Source organism: Triturus cristatus, chromosome 5_2, assembly GCF_964204655.1.
Source record: "Triturus cristatus chromosome 5_2, aTriCri1.1, whole genome shotgun sequence".
In the NCBI taxonomy this organism is placed as follows: domain Eukaryota; kingdom Metazoa; phylum Chordata; class Amphibia; order Caudata; family Salamandridae; genus Triturus; species Triturus cristatus.
This window is the reverse complement of record NC_140588.1, coordinates 305,657,445-305,681,047: the sequence shown is the minus strand read 5'-3', so window position 1 is coordinate 305,681,047 and position 23,603 is coordinate 305,657,445.

The window sequence follows — 23,603 nt, the reverse complement described above, 5'->3', positions numbered from 1 at the left end:
TTCAGCTTCTGCTGGGTGTGCTGTACTGTACCCCACTGCTCTGGTGGACCCCCCAGCGCAACCTCCCTGAAAACAGCTGATGACTCCACAGGGCATACCTACTTTCAGGCCTGCCGCCTGCTGCTAGCATGGAGGTGGCACTGCATATAAAAAATATCATTGCTGCCACCAGCACCTCTCAAAAAATGGGCGGGGATGAACTCCTTAGGGATGCCGGCGACTGCAAGGTGTGCAGCTAGCATCTGCACTGGTGTCCCTACTTCCTCTACTACTCTGCACTTCAATGGTGCTGGATGGGAAAAAAAGAAATAGGTAAACAAAATGGCTGCAACCATGTTGACCGCGCAGTGCTGTTTGTGCTGATTTTTCACCACAGAGCGAGCTTTTTGCACCAAAAAGCAGCATGAACAGGCAGCCGAACATTATTCCGCACATTGTCAGAGTTCCATGTAATCTTATGGAGTTTTTCGGAACTACGTGGAATTTCACGGAGCAAAAGTCTGCGAGTTTCACCAAGGGCTAAATTGAACACTCCAATAGTGTATGGGGTTCACTTGTTTTGATTCCAAAACCTAATGGTTACCTTAGATTTTGTATAGATTTCTGCTGATTGAATAACATCTATAAATCTGACTTCTACCCTATGCCCCAGGTGGATGAGTTAATTGAAAAATGAGGCAAAGCCACACATCTTTTTGCACTCCACCTAACTAAGGAATATTGGCAAATACCGTTAACAGAAACAGCCAAAGAAAAAACAGGATTCTCAACCCCATCTGGGCTTTATCAATTCAAGGCCCTTCCTTTTGGTTTGCAGGGAGTTCCTGCCACGTTTCAGCGGTTAATGGATAAGATCATGCACCTTCATCACAAGTCCGCAGTGACATATTTGGATGATATTGTTATCTTTAGCTCCTGTTGGAACCAACATGTACAACACTTGGAATTAGTGCTAGCAGCCCTCTGAGAAGCAGGCCTTACTGCCTATGCGGACAAGTGCCTATTAGCTGCTGACTCTATCCTCTATTTCAACTGCCAAGTACATGCTGGATCCATTTGTCCCCAGGTTGGCAAGGTGGTTGCCATCAATGACATTCCACTATGAAAGACAATCCTGTCTTTATTGAGGATGGTTGGATACTAATGGTGGTTTATGCTTCATTTTTCCGAAGTACCATCACCCCTTACTGACCTACTTAAGAAAGACCAACCAGCTAACTTTGCATATGGTCCCAGGCACAGCAGCAAAGTTTTGACCTTCTCAAGGAGAGTTTGTGTAAGGAACCTGTATTGTTATGTCCAGATGTTCATCCTACAAACAGATGCTTTGCGCACTGGACTAGGAGCTGTGTTATCACATCCAGATCGGGAAGGACTTTTACGCCCTGTGCTCTATATTAGTTGGTAGCTACTTCCCTGGGAACACCATTACGCCATTATTAAAAAAGAATGTCTAGCCATTAAATGGGCACTGGAGGCTCTGCAATATTATTTGTTCGGTTATTCCTTTCAGTTGCAGACAGATAACGACCCTTTGACCTTGCTTGCACGTAATAAAGACTCGAACGCTAGAATCTTGCACTGGTTTTCGGACTTTCAACCCTTCTCCTTCCATGTCCATCATCGAGAGCGTTCTCTCCAATTCAATGTGGAAAGTATCTCCAGGTAAGCTGGTTCCCAATGGCCCGTTCCTAGAGGGGAGGTACTGTGACATGGACTCGTCCACTGTTCCTTGAGAAAACCAACATGGCTGACATGGAAGGCCTTTCCAACGGAGGAGCGGTTTGCGTGCTAACTTCCAAAGCATGCTCCAACACCAGAAGTGGGTTTTCGGAATATGAAGTGCTGGCTCCAGACATTAAGGGCTGTGGCAACTCATTTGGAACACCACCAAGTTGGGAAACATGAAGAAGGAAAAAGGAAGATGCAGGAGCGTACACCACGCTTGCTGAGCTGCTGATGAAGGAATCCTGCCCAGCGTGGAAGGAACAACTGGAGACAAGTTTGAATCAAGTGGACGCTTGTGGAGTAGCAGAAACAGACGATTGGAAGGTGGATGCACTGGAGAGAAGCAGTGGTACCTGTGAAAGAGGCAGTATTTTTTTTATTGTCTTTATTCAGTTTTAAACATAAGATACATGTTACAATAGATATTGCAAAATTGAGCTGTGACATTACTCCAAACTACAATTATGAGAAAGTGCCAACTTTCTTGCATGGTATGCCCCCACTTTTTGCTGAATTGCTGATGTACTTTGACTGAGTGTGCCCTGGGCTCCTGCCAATCAGGTACCCTGGGCCTATGTTCCTTCCCTAAAACTCTGTTGAAGCCTAAACCCAATTGGCATCTCTGGTCACATGTCAGCCCCTGGTAAATGGTACACTAGGTACCCAGGGCCTTGTGACCAGAGAAGGCCCCTAAGGGCTGCAGCACTTATTGTGCCACCCTTAGAGGCCCTGTACCCTGACACACACACACACACACACACACTGCCTTTGCAGGCTGAGTGTCTGGGTGCAGAACCAACAGAGAGTCGACATGGCAGCCCACAACACACTCTGCCCTGGCATACCTCAGTCACCCCTCTAGCTGGGTGCCCTATGTCAGTGGTGTGGGTACAGGTGCATGAGCCCTGTGCCTCTACAGTACCCAGGTTCATTCCTGAGCACTGTAAGTGCAGTGCTGTCATTAAGAGTATATGGTGCTGGGAGGTCGTAACAGCATTCTAGATAACCTTTAAAGGTGAACAGGTAATAGTATCAGTTCATGCAATCAGGTACAGGTTCTGGGGTGCTCCTCTCAGTCCAAGGTCTGCAAATACTGATGCAAGTGAGCCCAAATATCCTTGGGCCATGATATGACAGGTTGTAAGCTAGCGTAATCTTCTCCCAGACTTTCACATCTGCTCATATTTTCATGCCAGTCCTTGGCTGAGGGTGTTCTGGTTCCCCCATCCTAAGGATATCTCCCTTTTGCCAAGGCGCAATGCCATAGAGACGAAGTGGCAGATCCCTGGGGGTACATTATGAGTATAGCCTAATAAGGCAAACACTGGATCAAGGGTAATTTCAAAATCGGTCATTTTGGAAAGTTGGGCAAATAAGTTCTCCCAAATTGTTGCTACAATTGGGCACGCCCAGGTGAGATGGGCGAAATCAGCACAAGGGGGCTGACATTTCAAGCACATGGCATACCTGGTGGGGTCAAACTTTGCGATGTCAGCCGGGGAAAGATAATATCTGTGTAGGTATTTAAAAATAATCATTTTGTGTCTGTGATTAATGGAGATGCGTTTTATTTGCTTGCAGCAGTACTTCCATATCTGGTCTGTTAATGGTATTCCCAACTCCTTTTCCCAGGACTGTCTTAGTCAGGTGGTTATATCTGGTCGTAGTGCTAGATATGTATGATATAGCTCGGATGTCTTGTGTCCCTCATCTGCAGCGTTTATTACTAATGATAATGGTGGGAATTCCTCTGGTGGGATAGGGTATGTGGGCAGTAGAGACCTGAGGGCACTATGGATTTGTTTGAAAATGAAGAGGTCCATATGGGAAACATCCTGTGCCCTAGAAATATCCTCCCGCTGTACAACATGGCCATCAGGGAACAAGTCACCGAGAGTAGACAGTGAATGCTTTGTAAGTGTCTGCTTAACTATAACTTCCCTTGCAGGGGGGATCCATGGGTCTTCTAATATGGGAATGGCTTCGGCATATAGGGGTCCTCCGTGCAGTATGCAGTGCATTCTATGCCACACCCAGCAGGTGGTTGAGACTGTCTGTATGTCCGTGGTGTCTAGCGGAATGCCCCGTGGCAATAGTTGAGAATGGAGCAAGCCATCCAATTGGGCACGTTCTGGGCGTATATATGGTATAAGCGCGTCGGGTTGATACCAATAAAATGTATAGTGGCACTGTGCCGCAAGATAAGAGAGGCAGAAGTCTGGCACTCCAAGCCCTCCCCGCTCATAGGGAAGGGTCAGTGTTTCCCAGCATACTCGGGGCACCTATCTGCCCAGATTAATCGCTGTAAAATGCTAACTAGGTTTTTGGAGAAGGTTTGTTGGAGTGGAACAGGAATATTGATGAACAGATATAGAAAGAATGGTAATACCACCATTTTAAAAATGGCTACTCTCCCCATTAGGGAGATGGGTAATTTTATCCACCTATCTATTTGCGCATTTAATGTATCAATTGCTGGTCCATAATTGAATCTGAGTACCTGTTCTCTGTCTGTATGCAATTGTATACCTAGGTATTTAGTGTCATCGGATGCCCATTCAAAGGGATATTCCACAGATAGGGTATGGTGGTATTCTGTAAGTGGTAATACTTCTGATTTAGTCCAGTTGATGCTGAGCCCTGATTGTCGACCAAACTGTATTATCTCCTGCATGAGCAGAGGTAGATTTTCTTCTGGCTGCTGGATAAATAGTAAAATATCATCTGCGTATAGAGACACTAACAAGGGGCCACATGTGAGTTGTAGGCCTCTGTGAATGTGGTTATCTTGTTGGGCCCTCACCAATGGGGCGACTGCAATGATAAAAAGGAGGGGGGGAGAGATGGCACCCCTGCCTAGTACCTCTACGGATGTGTATAGCATCTGTGAGCACTCAATTTTTTCAGAGACGTGTGGTTGGTTTAGTATAGAGCAGCATAATCAATGCTATAAAATTCGGAAGGATTCCTAGTTTGGCTAGTACAGCTTTCAGAAATGGCAATTCTATAGAATCGAAGGCCTTCTCCGTGTCTAGGAGGGCCACTGCAGCTAGGGTGTCAGGGGCCACCTTCTTTAAAACTGCAAACAGTGTTCGGAGCTTAAGGGAAGTTGAACGGTGTGGGACAAATCCAGCCTATGCTGGTGAGATAATCTGTTCCATCAATAGGGACATTCTGTTGGCTAGGACCTTAGCTAGAATTTTGTTATCTAAATCAAGTAAGGACAGTGGGCGGTATGATGCACATTTACTGGGATCTTTGCGTGTTTCAATAATATATAATATCATGAGGACCACCTCGCAGAGTGTGGGTGGCAATTCACCAGTAGTCAAGGATTCATTATATAGAGCCAGGAGGTAGGGGGCTAGCTTTGCTTAAATGCCTTATAAAAGGCCCCAGTGAGCCCATCCAGGCCTGGTGCCTTGGAGCCATCTAAATCGGTAATAGCTTGTGTTACCTCTTCCAGGGTTAGTGGCTCATTAAGAAATTACTGCTGTCCATTCGATAGACACACCATAGCTATGTCTGCAAGGCATGAGGCAATGGCTGTCTGGTTGGATGTGCCGCTGGACATATATAGGTTTTTGATAATAAGTATTAAACGACTATTAAACAACTCATTGTGCCTGATGAGTATCAAGAGGATCCCAGCAGTTAAGATTCATCTTGTGTGCCCGGCATTGTATGGTTTTGATCTTCCACTTCCCGATCTATGTGCGTAAGTGGGCACGCGACGGGGACCCCACTAGTATTCTCTTGCAGAAGGCAACCGCATCTGCTGGGGTGTCTAAAATTCTGATGCACCCTTTGTGCTACACCCGCAGACATGCCGGGTATAACATGGCATATTTAATATCCATTTTGCGGAGCGTATTCTTAAGATCATTGAATTTCCACCTTGCCTCTTGCACCACTGGTGTGAAGTCAGGAATATTGAAATGTCAGCCCCTTGATATCGCAATTGTCCTTTTTCCCTGGCTATTCTGAGTGAACTGTCTATATCTCTATAGCTGAGGAGGCGCACAATGATGTACCTGGGTGGCGGTCAGACAATAGCTGCTCTATAAAGACTTCTGGGCACCCCATCTTTTTAGTTTTGGCAATTTCAGAAGCAAGTATAGTGTTGAAGTGTGACCTCGCTTCGAGGTCTTCGTTCATCACCACGACTTGTTTCAGTTGGCGTTCAACCTTTTCCAGTCTTTTTTGTGTGGCTGTGTCTTCTAGATCCGAGACTCTTTTTTCGGCCTCTCCTAGCCGTGCCCCCTGTCGATCGATCTTCTCCCCCATCCTGTTGATTCAGCCTGCAAGTGTGTCAAAAGAGGCATCCATCGCACTGAATCCAGCCTTTAGTTCCACCATCAGTGTCTCCATATTTCCAGCAGGTATATTGTCTTGGCCCCTCCCTGCGGAATCTTCTATGTCGGGCCCCATGGGTTTCCTCGAATCTGGTGCGGTCAAACGTGAGCCACCTTTGTTTGGGGTCAGTGCATCCCATACTGGTGAGCCCGTAATCCCGGGTAAAGATCCACAGACAGGGGAGGGAACGGGGACAGCCTCCTCCCCATGGGTAATCATTGCTCCAGAGTTATGATATATATATTACCTACTGGCGGTCCACGTCCAAGTTAGGACCACGTTTCCATAGGAAATCCGCAACATTCTATTTTGAATAACTTTGGCGCCGGTTGACGAATCCTCGCGAATTTTTCAAAATAGGTGGGGCGCTACGCTCCGCTCCTACCCTGAAAGTCTCGGGGGGATTCGTCAAGCGGGGGCTGAGATAAAAGGGGGGTCCCAAAACGCGTTTTTCCCATGCATTTTTCCATAGGACCTTTAGACACAGCTACAGCCCGAACGGCTGAACAGAATTTCTTGAAATTTGGCAGAGAGGTAGTCCTCAGGTCAAGGAAGTGCCTTTTGTAGGTTTGGTGTAAATCTGTTCAGTAGATTCTGAGAAAATAGCCTTTAAATCAATATATATATCTGAGCCAGCTTACGGTGCGCTTACGGTGCGCTTACCGTACGCGTACGGTGGCGTGCGCGAGCGCGATTCTGATTGGCTGTTAGATCTTAGTAAACATTCGAATCGGTCGAAACCAGGAAGCGGCGGCCGCCATTTCGTGTGTTTCACTCAGAAAAAAAAGAGTGATATCTTGAAAAGGGGGCAAGGGAGAGAGTTACAGACCCCCTAACATTTGTAAGGGGGTCAAAGAAGGACAGAAAAGTACAAAGAAAACATTTATTGATTTTAAAAAAAATCGCGGGGTACGCGTACGGTAAGCTCAACGTACGCGTACGGTAGAAAAAAAATAAAATAAAATAAATGAAATGCAGATATAAGTGTTTAGATATTAGGGGGCTCTAAAAAGAGCCGTTGTGTTTATGAAGTGTTTTTTTAGTGGTACCTACAAGTAAGTACCGATGCAGAGTCTAAGGTTCAAGAGGAAGACTCTGTTCCCTTCATCATTGAAGTGCACACCATCTCCTCTATAAATGTCTTGCATGTCGTAACGCAATTTGTTGTGGTAAATGGAACCCATACCATAGTCACGGAGGAAAGCAGAAACAGATTTGTTGACGTGCTTTCTTGCTTTGTCAATCTGCGGACAGAAATGATTGGACCAGTTCCATTTTTGCCTTTGGCATATGTTAGAATACACAAAGGCAGTTTTAGGGAAAAGTGAAAACAGTTGTGCAAAGGTGTCCTTCATAAGCATTTCCAGACCTACCCCAGTCAAAGTGCCTAGGTCATTGCCACCACAGTGCACTATTATGAGGTCAGGGTGTTGGATTTGCATGAAGGATTTCACCAATGGCATCAATTGGTGCCACTTTAACCCTCTCTGACCAATCCATTTAATGTCTACATTTGGCAAAGCAAGGTCTCTCACCATACCTGTTTTCTCTGCATACTTTTCACTCCAGAAGACATAGCTGTGCCCTACAATCCACACTGTGAACATCTTCAAAGGAGAACTGGATGCACTCAGGAGGTGTAATTCAGTAGAATGGTAAAAAGAAATGAAAGACAGTTTGGAAATGGAGGCATACATATTTTTTTTATAAAAAAAAGAACTGATTGGCTGTTTCATACCATTCTAGAATAAAAACTAGGCTGTATGTGTAAATTAATAGAAGCATGTTTTGTATTGGTACAGAAAAATGTGTTACCAAAGAACAGTACTATGGATTTGCTGTTAGGTTTGAAAAGTCAAGCACTCTTGCTCTGTGGAATTGAAACATTGTTTGGTGAACTTCTGACCTAACTCCACACAGCAGTGTTCCATGAGCTGTTGCTATGGTAGCAGGCAGAAGTCAAGTTGGGGGAAGGGTACTAGGCAGAAGTCAAGTTGGGGGAAGGGTACTTTTGGAAAAGGGTTGGTTTTCAACCAATAGAAATGTGTGATTACATTTGAAAAAAAGGGGGAAGCACTGAGATTTGAAATTAACATGTATATGTGTGGAAAAAGAGAGGGAAAGTTTGCCATTATCTGGTTCTGCTGAGAGGAGAGAGGTGTAAAGAACAGAGATCCTGGCTCTGATAATCTGCTGTTTGAGTGCCACATTTCTTTCACAGCTAACTAATTTTAAAGGTGAGTTTAGAGTTTGAGAGGGGATGTATATGGTAAATTAAGAAATGAATAATAGAAATGGAATTCCTTTTGTTGAAGTTGTGTTTATCATTTTCTGTTTTGGGAGAAATTTAAATGTGAGGAACATGTAAAATAATATGGACTATGTTTTCACGATAAATTAAGGTGTACTGGTAAAAATAAGGAATACTTTAAGGGTTTGAGGTTGCACTCAGTAATGCAAATACATACAGCATCAGTAAGGCTGGTTGCCCTTGCTGGTGTGTAGGCAGTCACCCAGGTTACACATGGTGCTGGTCTGAAAAAGCAGTTTGGACATGTGCTTTTTTAAGAATCTAAAAAGTGGATTCAAAATGTGTCAGTCTGTAAAAGTGTTTATCACTTGCCAAAAAAAAGAGTAGTAAGTGTGCTTTCAAATTGGCAAAGAAATTTAGTTTTGTGACTAATATGAAAACATGACTCTGTGTGCAAAGAGGAATTACAGGCAGAGATTTATTGCGTATTGCTCTGGTGATTTCACAGTTGCATTAGATGGAAAGGGGGAGCCATTTTTTGGTGCAGAAGCAGACTCTTAGCACACACCCAGCTGCTTACCCTGTGGAATCATGCACAGTATTCACAAGCGAGTGGGGTTTGAGGTTTCAGTCAGTAATGCAAATACATTCAGCATCACTAAGGCTGGTTGCCCTTGCTGGAGTGTAGTCAGTCACCCAGGTTACACATGGTGCTGGTCTGAAAAAGCAGTTTGGACATGTGCTTTTTTAAGAATCTGAAAAGTGGATTCATAATGTGTCAGTCTGTAAAAGTGTTTATCACTTGCCAAAAAAAAGAGTAGTAAGTGTGCTTTCAAATTGGCAAAGAAATTTCGTTTTGTAACTAATATGAAAACATGACTCTGTGTGCAAAGAGGAATTACAGGCAGAGATTTATTGCGTATTGCTCTGGTGATTTCACAGTTGCATTAGATGGAAAGGGGGAGCCATTTTTTGGTGCAGAAGCAGACTCTTAGCACACACCCAGCTGCTTACCCTGTGGAATCATGCACAGTATTCACAAGCGAGTGGGGTTTGAGCTTTCAGTCAGTAATGCAAATACATTCAGCATCACTAAGGCTGGTTGCCCTTGCTGGAGTGTAGTCAGTCACCCAGGTTACACATGGTGCTGGTCTGAAAAAGCAGTTTGGACATGTGCTTTTTTAGGAATCTGAAAAGTGGATTCATAATGTGTCAGTCTGTAAAAGTGTTTATCACTTGCCAAAAAAAAGAGTAGTAAGTGTGCTTTCAAATTGGCAAAGAAATTTCGTTTTGTGACTAATATGAAAACATGACTCTGTGTGCAAAGAGGAATTACAGGCAGAGATTTATTGCGTATTGCTCTGGTGATTTCACAGTTGCATTAGATGGAAAGGGGGAGCCATTTTTTGGTGCAGAAGCAGACTCTTAGCACACACCCAGCTGCTTACCCTGTGGAATCATGCACAGTATTCACAAGCGAGTGGGGTTTGAGGTTTCAGTCAGTAATGCAAATACATTCAGCATCACTAAGGCTGGTTGCCCTTGCTGGAGTGTAGTCAGTCACCCAGGTTACACATGGTGCTGGTCTGAAAAAGCAGTTTGGACATGTGCTTTTTTAAGAATCTGAAAAGTGGATTCAAAATGTGTCAGTCTGTAAAAGTGTTTATCACTTGCCAAAAAAAAGAGTAGTAAGTGTGCTTTCAAATTGGCAAAGAAATTTCGTTTTGTGACCAATATGAAAACATGACTCTGTGTGCAAAGAGGAATTACAGGCAGAGATTTATTGCGTATTGCTCTGGTGATTTCACAGTTGCATTAGATGGAAAGGGGGAGCCATTTTTTTGTGCAGAAGCAGACTCTTAGCACACACCCAGCTGCTTACCCTGTGGAATCATGCACAGTATTCACAAGCGAGTGGGGTTTGAGGTTTCAGTCAGTAATGCAAAAACATTCAGCATCACTAAGGCTGGTTGCCCTTGCTGGAGTGTAGTCAGTCACCCAGGTTACACATGGTGCTGGTCTGAAAAAGCAGTTTGGACATGTGCTTTTTTAAGAATCTGAAAAGTGGATTCAAAATGTGTCAGTCTGTAAAAGTGTTTATCACTTGCCAAAAAAAAGAGTAGTAAGTGTGCTTTCAAATTGGCAAAGAAATTTCGTTTTGTGACTAATATGAAAACATGACTCTGTGTGCAAAAAGGAATTACAGGCAGAGATTTATTGCGTATTGCTCTGGTGATTTCACAGTTGCATTAGGTGGAAAGGGGGAGCCATTTTTTTGTGCAGAAGCAGACTCTTAGCACACACCCAGCTGCTTACCCTGTGGAATCATGCACAGTATTCACAAGCGAGTGGGGTTTGAGGTTTCAGTCAGTAATGCAAAAACATTCAGCATCACTAAGGCTGGTTGCCCTTGCTGGAGTGTAGTCAGTCACCCAGGTTACACATGGTGCTGGTCTGAAAAAGCAGTTTGGACATGTGCTTTTTTAAGAATCTGAAAAGTGGATTCAAAATGTGTCAGTCTGTAAAAGTGTTTATCACTTGCCAAAAAAAAGAGTAGTAAGTGTGCTTTCAAATTGGCAAAGAAATTTCGTTTTGTGACTAATATGAAAACATGACTCTGTGTGCAAAGAGGAATTACAGGCAGAGATTTATTGCGTATTGCTCTGGTGATTTCACAGTTGCATTAGATGGAAAGGGGGAGCCATTTTTTGGTGCAGAAGCAGACTCTTAGCACACACCCAGCTGCTTACCCTGTGGAATCATGCACAGTATTCACAAGCGAGTGGGGTTTGAGGTTTCAGTCAGTAATGCAAAAACATTCAGCATCACTAAGGCTGGTTGCCCTTGCTGGAGTGTAGTCAGTCACCCAGGTTACACATGGTGCTGGTCTGAAAAAGCAGTTTGGACATGTGCTTTTTTAAGAATCTGAAAAGTGGATTCAAAATGTGTCAGTCTGTAAAAGTGTTTATCACTTGCCAAAAAAAAAGAGTAGTAAGTGTGCTTTCAAATTGGCAAAGAAATTTCGTTTTGTGACTAATATGAAAACATGACTCTGTGTGCAAAGAGGAATTACAGGCAGAGATTTATTGCGTATTGCTCTGGTGATTTCACAGTTGCATTAGATGGAAAGGGGGAGCCATTTTTTGGTGCAGAAGCAGACTCTTAGCACACACCCAGCTGCTTACCCTGTGGAATCATGCACAGTATTCACAAGCGAGTGGGGTTTGAGGTTTCAGTCAGTAATGCAAATACATTCAGCATCACTAAGGCTGGTTGCCCTTGCTGGAGTGTAGTCAGTCACCCAGGTTACACATGGTGCTGGTCTGAAAAAGCCGTTTGGACATGTGCTTTTTTAAGAATCTAAAAAGTGGATTCAAAATGTGTCAGTCTGTAAAAGTGTTTATCACTTGCCAAAAAAAAGAGTAGTAAGTGTGCTTTCAAATTGGCAAAGAAATTTCGTTTTGGGACTAATATGAAAACATGACTCTGTGTGCAAAGAGGAATTACAGGCAGAGATTTATTGCGTATTGCTCTGGTGATTTCACAGTTGCATTAGATGGAAAGGGGGAGCCATTTTTTGGTGCAGAAGCAGACTCTTAGCACACACCCAGCTGCTTACCCTGTGGAATCATGCACAGTATTCACAAGCGAGTGGGGTTTGAGGTTTCAGTCAGTAATGCAAAAACATTCAGCATCACTAAGGCTGGTTGCCCTTGCTGGAGTGTAGTCAGTCACCCAGGTTACACATGGTGCTGGTCTGAAAAAGCAGTTTGGACATGTGCTTTTTTAAGAATCTGAAAAGTTGGTTTAAAATGTGTCAGTCTGTAAAAGTGTTTATCACTTGCCAAAAAAAAGAGTAGTAAGTGTGCTTTCAAATTGGCAAAGAAATTTCGTTTTGTGACTAATATGAAAACATGACTCTGTGTGCAAAGAGGAATTACAGGCAGAGATTTATTGCGTATTGCTCTGGTGATTTCACAGTTGCATTAGATGGAAAGGGGGAGCCATTTTTTTGTGCAGAAGCACACTCTTAGCACACACCCAGCTGCTTACCCTGTGGAATCATGCACAGTATTCACAAGCGAGTGGGGTTTGAGGTTTCAGTCAGTAATGCAAATACATTCAGCATCACTAAGGCTGGTTGCCCTTGCTGGAGTGTAGTCAGTCACCCAGGTTACACATGGTGCTGGTCTGAAAAAGCTGTTTGGACATGTGCTTTTATCAGAATCTGAAAAGTGGATTCATAATGTGTCAGTCTGTAAAAGTACTTTTCACTTGTCTAAAAAGTAGTAGAAAGTATGCTTTGCAATTGGCAAAGAAATTTCGTTTTCTGTCTAATTTCAAAGCATGACTTTGTGTGCACACAGGAATTATTTTTAGATATTTAATTTGTGAAGGTGTTATTGTGATTTTCATTTATAGGAAAGGGGTTTATAGTATTTTAAGATTTCTAAAGAACATAAAAAATGTAGTAATATATTCAAATAAAATAAAGGAATTATTTTTTTAGTTTTTTTCAGGTATTGCTGAAGAGCAGTGAACAAAATTTAAGATGCCTACAAAATCCAGAGTAAAGAAAGACCACAAAAAAAACCTATATTTGAAGACAACTGGATGACCTAAGTTAGTTGGAGATGCTCATGTTGGGAAAAAGAAAAAATCTTCTGGTAAGCAGACAAAAGATTTTTTAAAGAACATATTCAAAAAAAGGAAAAATGTACAAAATGTCTGTACTGGAAAGAATGTTTTCAATAGAAAAGGACAGGAAAAAATTGAGAATTTAGTTAATGCAAATATACCTTCTGCAACTATAAAGATTAACTTAAACAGAAAAACAGCGTTTAAAGAGATACGTAGAAAAATGTTTCAGAGAAGAGTTATGTCCAATTTGATAAAGGATGTGAAGAAATATAAGCAAAAGGCTAAATTTTACAAGAGAAAATAAGAAATTGAAGCCATTGCAGCAAAGGCATTAGAATTAAAAAGGAAACTATTCATTTTAATTTTGAATAGGATGCGTACATTAGATAAAATGGTTAATGTACTAAAATCACGAAGCAAAAGGAAAAGAGTAGTGAACAGAACAAACTTTTGTAAAGTGTTTTTAGGAAAATGGATGCATAGTTCAAGTAGTGAACCTTTTTTTAATGAAGAGAGCTATTTTCAAAGTAATAGTTTGCTGCATGCAGTTGACACCAGAGGTCGTGCTTACGAAGTGAAAAATGGTTGCATAATGGAGAAGGAGATAATGGTTCCAAGATATGAGGTACAAGTGATGGCGGATGAGGCTATGGGGAGACGTCCTAAAGCCCCAGTGTACACTTGGAATTGTAGTAGTATTTGCACTGTGCGTCAGGAATCTATTGATAAATTTCGTGAGTTTCTAAGAGAATATAGTAAAAAAAAGTGTAAAACAGAAGATTAAGGTGCTTCAAAGTCTAGATCCATGCAGAGTGAGAGAGAATACTGGTTTGCAGGGTCATTCTCTGGCTTGTCTATCTAGAAAAGTGTGTAATAGTGTTTTCCATCATTTTAGGATGCTGGCTGTTCATCATACTGAAATGAGAAAGTTTGTGAGATGGTTGTATTTTGCTAAAAGTCCAGCAATAAAGTTAGATGAATTGAATAGGGCTCTGTTCCATGGATCGGTATCAGATGTAGAGAAGGTTGTTGATGAAATTCAGTTTTGTTACTTTGGTCCTGAACAAAACAGTGCAGAAAAGGACACAGTAACTGAGGAAGAAGTGGAAGAGAATGTAGAACCCTCTGTAAGTAAGACATTTAATGATCACATAACAAAATTTGCAATAATCTCTAATGAAAGACCAAATATTACTTGTATTTGTTGCCGCAGAACTCATTATAGAAAACAAACTAGGAATGTTGATCTCTACAGAAAGAGTGAAAATGAAGATAATTATAAGTGGAAGGATTTTGCCACATATATATTTCTTGAAAATTGTTTTGAATTGGGTGAAGATCAGCGTATTTGTAAATACTGTTACAACAAGTTAGAGGAAAATAGAATGCCGACCAGAGCTGTACATAATAATTTAGAATTGGATGCTATTCCTGCTGAACTTTCTGAATTAAATACATATGAGTCTATACTCATTCAATGTGTTCATCCGTTCCAGACCATAGTACGTATGGAGCCCAAAACTGGTAAATTACCTCCTTCAGATTTACTGAGAGGTTTAAAAGGTAGAGTGGTGTATTTGCCCTTGGATTTGAAAAAAAATATGGAAACTATTGATGCGGATACTTTGGAAACTGAACCATTAATTATTCTGGTTAATGGTGTACCTACAAAGAATAAGAAGATTTGGCAGGAGCTGGTAGATGTACGGAAAGTACAAAGAGCAAATTTGTATTTGAAAAGGAATAACAAATGGTATGAATCAATTTATATAGAAGAAGAAGAAGAAGAAGAAGATTTACAAGAAGACACAGAAACACCAACTGGACAAATTGAAAAAGTGGACAAGTCAAAGGAAGAAGAAATTTATGAACATTTTAGCATACATCCTCTTCATTCAAAAGAAGTTATGGGAGACAATATTGATCTGTTTCAGATGAAGAAAGCAAAAGGAACTCCCGTGAGTGTATGGGAGGAGAGCTTGGAAGCTCGATGTTTTCCCCAGCTGTTTCCTAAAGGAAAAGGAGGACGATACGATGAACGTCCAGAACAGATTCCAGCTTCTGAGTATCGGACTACAAGACTATATGCTGAAGATCCCAGATTTCGACAAAGTATTCCTTATTTGTTCCATCTTTTATTTGAAAGCGACTTGTCTGCACTGTCTTATGCAGTAAATCACATTTTAAAAAGTGGAGTACATTTACAAAATGTGTCTGCTAAGGATTTTATGGAGAAAGTGCAGCACCGAGATGATCATTTGGAAACACAACTGATCAATCTGATGGCTTGTCAGCGTGGGACAAATGAATATTGGTACCGACGCCATGGTGAATTAAAATGCATGTTACGGAATTTAGGAACACCAACATGGTTCGTTACCCTAAGCTGTGCTGAGTACGCTTGGGATGATTTACTGGATTTTCTACAAGAGGCAAATTCAAACATTAAAAACATCGAATACAAGACAGCAGGAGAACTGTGCTCATTGGATCCGGTTAATGTTTGCAGATATTTCAATCATAGATTTGAGGCTATGATGTCCTTCATCTGCAATAAAAAAAATCCACCTCTAGGAGAAGTAGTGGATTTCTTTTGGAGAAAAGAGTACCAGGCAAGAGGTGCTCCTAATATTCATATGCTGTTGTGGATCAAGGATGCCCCAAAGTTTGGAACAGATGCTGATGAAGCAGTGTTATCTTACATTGAAGAATATGCAACATGTGCTATACCAAAAAGCACAGAAGAGAAAAAGTTAAAGGAGCAAGTTTTACGTTTCCAAAGTCATCGGTGTGGAAAATACTGTCGACGGAAATACAAGAGCAAAGATAAATACTCACTAAATGTCGATTTGGATTTCCTAGACCTGTTCTTTCAAATGGAAGAGTAAACAGTTTTATGTCATCTGTGAGACATACTATCACAAGAAAATCACCTAAGAATACCTACAACCTTAAAAGAAAAGAAGAATAAAAAAATATAAATGACTACAACCCAGTCATTTTATCCATGTGGAATGCTAACATGGATATACAGTATGTAGCTGACAATTCCATTGCTGTTGCTCGATATGTAACGTCTTACATTACGAAATCAGAAAAAACAGAATTGAAGGAAATGTGGGAAGAGATTTCTCACGAGAAGACTGTCAGTAAGAAGCTGTACAGTTTCAGTTTAAAGATGTTATCGCATCGAGAAATTGGATCCTACGAATGTTCAGATAGGTTATCTTCTGCAAGTCTCTACTCGAAATCAAGAAGAATAATTTGGGCAAGTTTAGGCCTTGCAGCAATGAGAAATCGGGTACTGAAATCTGTTGGAGAAATTGAATATTTGGCCGAGAATGACCCAGAAAGTACAGATATTTTGAAATCAAACATGTTGGACACATATTACCCAACGAGAAGTCATCATCTGGAGAACATGTGTCTGTATGAAGTGCTGCAGAACTACATTTATTCACGGAAAGCCGCAGAAGACATCAACAATGGAAAATATAAAGTCATTGGTGAGGAAGGATGTTTGGTGAAGCAAACAAAAGGAAGTTTGATAAATCACAGGAAGCTGAGTTGCGACAGTACTGACAAAAAGGAATTTTACTACTTGGCTCTTTTACAGCTGTTTAAACCATGGCGTACAGAGGATGAACTACTGGGAGAATTTCAAAGCTATGAAGATTCTTTTAATGCTTGCAAAGACAGCATACAATGCAGTACATTCTCAACTTATCTGCAAATGTTAAATGAAGAAATTGAACAGGAAACTACAATTGCAGCAGAATTAGCTAGAGACAGTTCTCAGGACAGCCAAAGTTCAGGAACACTCAGTCAAGATCCCCTAGGACAACCAATCGTTGAAAATGAAGCATCAATAGCCATGAATGAAGTGGAAACGGCTATGAATCAAGCTCAAGAAGAATTTATAGACTTACAAAATTTGGAAAGACAACTGAACGAAGAGCAGCAACAAATTTATGAAGAGATCAGAAACAAAATTGATCACGGATTTCTACATGAAAAAAAAGAGTGCTCATGCACATCATTTCATCCAATCAGGATGTATGTAAGTGGACAAGCTGGAACTGGAAAAAGTTTCTTAATAAAAGTCATCAGAAGCTACCTACAGCAAAAAACGGATTCTACTTTGTCTTGTGTGGTTACTGCTCCAACTGGGTTAGCAGCATATAACATAAAAGGAATCACCTTACATCGTTTGCTAATGTTACCAGTGGAGCATGAGAACAAAATACAATACAACAAGCTAACTAGAGAAGCATGCTTGGAAGTTTCAAGAGTATTGAAGAAGATGCAAGTTCTCATTATTGATGAGGTGAGCATGGTATCAAACTTAATGCTTGCCTTTGTGCATTTAAGAATGCAGCAAAATCTAAGGACAGACTATGACGTGTTATTTGGTGGAAAACATGTCATAGTTTTTGGGGATCTTCTACAGCTTACTCCAGTTAAAGGACAACCAGTGTTTAATACTGTGACACATGAAGACACAAAGAAGTCATTGGGAAGCATCGGTAATGCAAATATTTGGTCCTTCTTTGAGTACAAGGAACTTACTACTAATATGAGGCAAGCTAACGATGAAGAATATGGAAGTATTCTGAAAGATATCAGAATTGGACTACTCACTGAAGCTGGCACAAAAGCATTACAGAGTCGGTTGCTACATAATTTATTTCCAAAGGAAGAAATAGTTGCAGAGAAGATATACAAGAACATTGCAGAAAAGAAAAGTGTCATCTGCTTAATGCCAACTCTACGTGAATGCTCAATATTCAATGAGGAGCTTTTGAAATTGGAAAAGGAAGATATTAGGAAATTGGAAGCAGTGGACAAAATTGAGGATGGAAGAATTACTATCACATTAACAGGCGCACTGAAAATTAAATTGGATTCACTAGAGAAGAAAATTTCCAAAACAGCTGGATTAGAAAAAAATCTATATGTTTGCATGAACTGTAGAGTATTTTTAAGGAGAAATTTGGATGTTGAAAAAGGTTTAGTTAATGGAGCTATGGGAAGAGTTGTGGGTTTTATTAATTATCAGAAAAAAGATAGAATTGAATGTTTAAAAATAAAATTGGATCAGATAGAAGAAGTTAAAGATATTTGTCGTTGTTCAGTTCGTTTCATGCTTGTGAAAGACTTATATGTACGTAGGAAGCAGTTTCCGTTTTCTCTAGCATATGCTGTAACTATTCACAAGTCTCAAGGATTGACTGTAGATTGTGCATTTGTGAACATTGGTTCAACTGTGTTCAAAGAAGGTATGGCATATGTTGCTTTGTCACGAGTGAAAACATTATCAGGTTTATTCATGATAGACTTTGATGACTCAAAAGTTAGTGCTGATACAAATTGTGTAAAGGAGTATAATAGATTAAGAAGAAGCTATGCTCCTCATTTAGGTCAGTATCCTGTGTTGGAGAAACGTGTAGTTTCTCGTAAAAGGAGAAATGAGAATATCTGTAATGAAGATGTAGAGAGGAGGAAAAAAAAGAGGAGTGATGTAATTGCAAGCAAAAAGAAAAAGGAAAATGAAGAACAGGTTGTAGGATGTCATTTTGAAAATAGCTCTGGTGTCAACTGCTACGCTAATGTAGTGCTGAATGTTGCATTTTATCTGGAAAGTGTGCAAGAGCAGATAATAGTAAATCAGGGAAAAAGATTCTGTTCTGAGTTGAGTCTCCTTTTTCAAAAGCTGAGTAATGATAAAACTCAAATAGAAAGTGCTACTGAAATTAGAAAACTTTTAGATGTATGTTCAGGACGAACACAGTTTTCTCAAAATGTACAGCAAGACGCACAGGAATTCTTGATGTTTTTTCTTCAGGTACTGGAAGAAGAAGGGGTTCCCATTGAAAATTTATTTGGTCTCTCTTATAAATGGGAACATAGTTGTGAAAACTGTTATAATATATGTGGCTCTAATGTTGATTCTGAAAGGTTTATTTATTTAACATTGCCAGAAAGTAAAACAGTCACTTTTGCTAAATTAGTTAAAGATGCTAATCATAGCATGGAATGCAGTGAGTGTCAATCTGACATGTTTTCAACATTAATTTTAAAGGAATACGGACAGTATGTAATTTTAATGATGCAACGCTGTAAAGCTGATGGTTCAAAATTAGATACTTTAATAAAGAAGTTTACAGGACAGCAATTATCAATTTCAGGAAAAACTTTTGTAACAGTTGCAATAATTTTCCATGATGGACCTACTGTAACTTCTGGTCATTACACAGTTTATCTTAAATGTGAAAAAGGCTGGACACTGTGTAATGATTCCCAATTGATTTTTAAGCAATGTTTGCCTTTTGATTTAGCAAATTCCTATCTAATCTTCCTGAAACCAAAATTTTAGAGAGACTTGGCAAGATCTGTACAAAACAATTTTACCATTTTATTGGATTACCATTGGAATTTTAAAAAAAAATGATTTTACAAATTATCATTTGGCCTAATGGAAAGGTAACCAATTTGTATATGGACTTTTTCAATTTTTAATGAAACTTTGGAAAACCAAAAATTTAGAAAAAATCGGTAACATCTGCACAATTTAAATTTTGGAATGTTATTGGATTGCCATTGGAAATTTATTCCAAAAAGATTTTTAAAATTACTATTTGGCCATGCGGAAAGGTAAACAATTCTATTGTGGACTTATTTAATTATTAATTAATCTTTCGGAAACCAAAATGTTACAGACAATCGGTGAGATCTGTACAATTTAAACTTTAGATTTTTATTGGATTACCATTGGAAATTTAATCAAAAAAGAATTTTAAAATTACTATTTGGCCTAAAGGAAATGGAATCAGATGTATTGTGGAGTTATTTGAGATATATTTTTGTGATTATACTTCTGAAACAAAAATATCAGACGGTATTTTAAAGAAATAAGTATTGATATTAGATGATATTTTTTAAGAATATTATGCATTTCTATAAAGTTATGTTTATGCAAAAAGAGATTGTGGGCTTTTTTAAAACAATCTTTGAGATTGTTAATTTTTTTTTTGCCCGCTGTTAAATGATGAATGCAATTGCTTTCACAATTTATAGTGAAATGCAATATATTCTGAAAACAGCAAAAAAAAGGCAAACATTTTTTTTGAAAAATATGTAAATATGTGTACTGTATTATAAAATGTTTTATTAAATATTAATACTTTTTTCTTTTTTTTCAGATTGAGATAGAAAATTTTCTAAAACTAGAACCATTTTTAAAGCAATTAAAAATAAATTTAAATGAATAAATATTTTTTTGAGTGGGTATGGTAAGTCAAAAATTTCATGGTCCCTTTTTTCCACTTCTCCACAATCACATTTTCAGTTTTTCATTGTAGTCTCTCAAGGACCTTGTAATGTGATAATTGATTTTTAGTGTTTTTAAAAAAAAAAAATAATAATTACGCGTACCGTACACGTACGGTAAAAAAAAAAAATCAAAAAAAAGTTTAAAAAAATATATAAAAAAAAGTTGAAAGGTAAGGTTGGCTCTTAAAAGAGCCGTTGTGTTCATGCAGGGACAGAGGAAAGAAAGAATGGGAATATTAGTCGGTACGACAAATGTGCTGATCTATTTTATTGTTCACTAGGGAAATACTGGTCTCCCTATGACAAATTAGATCATGACAAGTGGCGCACCGTATTTCAACCCTCAGAAACCGAGGGTTAATTTCCAGAGGACGAGAAAAAGGAGATGCTCCCCCCACAGATGAAGGGCTCACCTGACCTGCCGAAGATGGACTCGGCCCTGCAGATGATGGACCAGGCTGAGCTGCTGTGGATGTGCTTGGTTGACTTACTGAAGGGTTACCTTCAGTATGTCGAGCATGTGTCCTTCTGTGTACATCTTTAAGGTGTCTCAGTCTCAACATGGTGTGATTCCCGAAGGAATACTTCTTGTTGGGATTCCCTCTTGAAAGTACACGCTTACACAGCTTACAAGTCACTAAGGGTGCATTTACCTTTTTCTTGCCCTCTGGAAAAGTAAAATACTCCCATATGAAAGAGGTCTTTTGTTTCCTCCTTCTCTGCCTCAAGGTAGTGCTGCTAGCCTCACTCTCAGAAGAGCTCTGCTGTTCTGCCATCGTATCACAAAGACAACCCAGCTCCTTCTCCTAAGGGATCACAAGCAGAAATGAGGGGAATGGGTGTGGTGTAGGAGAGTTCTAGAACTGAAAGTTGTAAAAACCAATCAAAAGTCTTGTTTCTTGATCACATGATCTACCGTGCGCGTACGTTACGCTTACGGTGCGCTTACGGAGCGCTTACGGCAAAAGTACGCATGCGCGTAAAAAAGACGCGCGCATGCGCAAAACAGGCACGCCCCTTCACTTCCGCGTAACGTGCGCGTGCAGCGTACGCGTTACGCGCTGTGCGCGCGTGACGTGCGTCTACGCAAATTGCGTAAATGAACGCAAACAGCGTAGAAATCTAACGTAATTAAAGCAAGACGTGCGCTTACCGTACGCGCACGTTAAAAGAAAAAAAAAAAAAAAGGAAAAAAATTAAAATATATGGTATACTAATAAATCTTACCTGTTTATTTTATAAAAATGGTTAAAAAAAACATATTGTAGAATTTTTAAAATGAAACCATAGTCTTTAAAAAAGGATAGAAAATTAAAAAAAAATATGTAAAAAAAAAGAAAAAAAAAAAAAAATTAGCATTTAAAAAACCTTGCAAATTCACTGAAAAAAACATGGGTTTCACTCACGTTATAGTTAGGAATTAGCATTTAAAAAACCTTGCAAATTCACTAAAAAAACCATGGGTTTCACACACGTTATAGTTAGGAATTAGCATTTAAAAAACCTTAGAAATTCAATGAAAAAACCAAAGGTTTCACACATGTTATAGTTAGCTGGACATTTCACTCGTAAAAAACCAATGAAATTTCCCCGTTATAGTTAGTTCAGCTAACTATAACTCGCGCGCCCGCAATGCACTACTGATGACGTCACATATTACATCACTCATGACATGGTCACTGACATCACTCATGACATCACTGATGACATCTCAAATGACATCACTGATGACATCATTGATGACATCATCCTTGTGATAGAGTGGCAGACCTCCTCTTCCCCTAATATAACCTTTGATACACACATTCAAAAATAGAAACTAAAATGTTCAAAATAATGAACATACCAATATCAGTTACAACAACCTATTCAGTAATTCTAAGAACCACATACACATACAGTCATTCACCAACAGTCCTCTACAGTCACTCATACATGTACTCACTCATCATATGTATTCATACACCTATACATCCTGTTACACAACGCCACTCATCCATAGAGTTACTCACACACATAGTCCCTCATGCTAATAAAGAATCAAACATCCATTTATTAGCTTATACAGTTATACACACACCACCACACTTACTTCTACGGAAACTTACACATAGTTAGTCTAAAAAACAATCACTTATAGAAACACATACTTATTCATACAGGAACTCTTTCAATCTCTCACTGTCACATATACTCACTTATATACACCAATAGTCACATATACTAGTTTAATAGATATGTAGTTACTCATAAAGACACTATAGAGACAGTCATTCACTCACTAACACACCCATGCACACACTCATCCACCCATACAGTCCTGCACACATGCTGTATTCAACACATACAAACAGTGAGTCACTCATTCATGCACCTATGCACTAAGTAATACCCCCCACCGAACCATACAGAAACTCAGACACTCATACTGATAAAAAACCAACTAATAACCTATATAGACACTCATGTAGCTACTCACCAACCCATGCAGCCACTTATACACAAACTGAGAAACTGATACAGATATTTTCATATTTAAACATTACTCAGTAAGCCATGTATTCACTATGATACACTTAGTCAGTTTCACAATTTTTTTTTTTTAAAAAAAGCATCCATTTAGACACTTATATACCCATTTATTTTTCCATTGACCTTGAGATAAACATAAATATATATGTGTATAACTGTATAAGCTAATAAATGGATGTTTGATTCTTTATTAGCATGAGGGACTATGTGTGTGAGTAACTCTATGGATGAGTGGCGTTGTGTAACAGGATGTATAGGTGTATGAATACATATGATGAGTGAGTACATGTATGAGTGACTGTAGAGGACTGTTGGTGAATGACTGTATGTGTATGTGGTTCTTAGAATTACTGAATAGGTTGTTGTAACTGATATTGGTATGTTCATTATTTTGAACATTTTAGTTTCTATTTTTGAATGTGTGTATCAAAGGTTATATTAGGGGAAGAGGAGGTCTGCCACTCTATCACAAGGATGATGTCATCAGTGATGTCATCAGTGATGTCATTTGAGATGTCATCAGTGATGTCATGAGTGATGTCAGTGACAATGTCATGAGTGATGTAATATGTGACGTCATCAGTAGTGCATTGCGGGCGCGCGAGTTATAGTTAGCTGAACTAACTATAACGGGGAAATTTCATTGGTTTTTTACGAGTGAAATGTCCAGCTAACTAGAACATGTGTGAAACCTTTGGTTTTTTCATTGAATTTCTAAGGTTTTTTAAATGCTAATTCCTAACTATAACGTGTGTGAAACCCA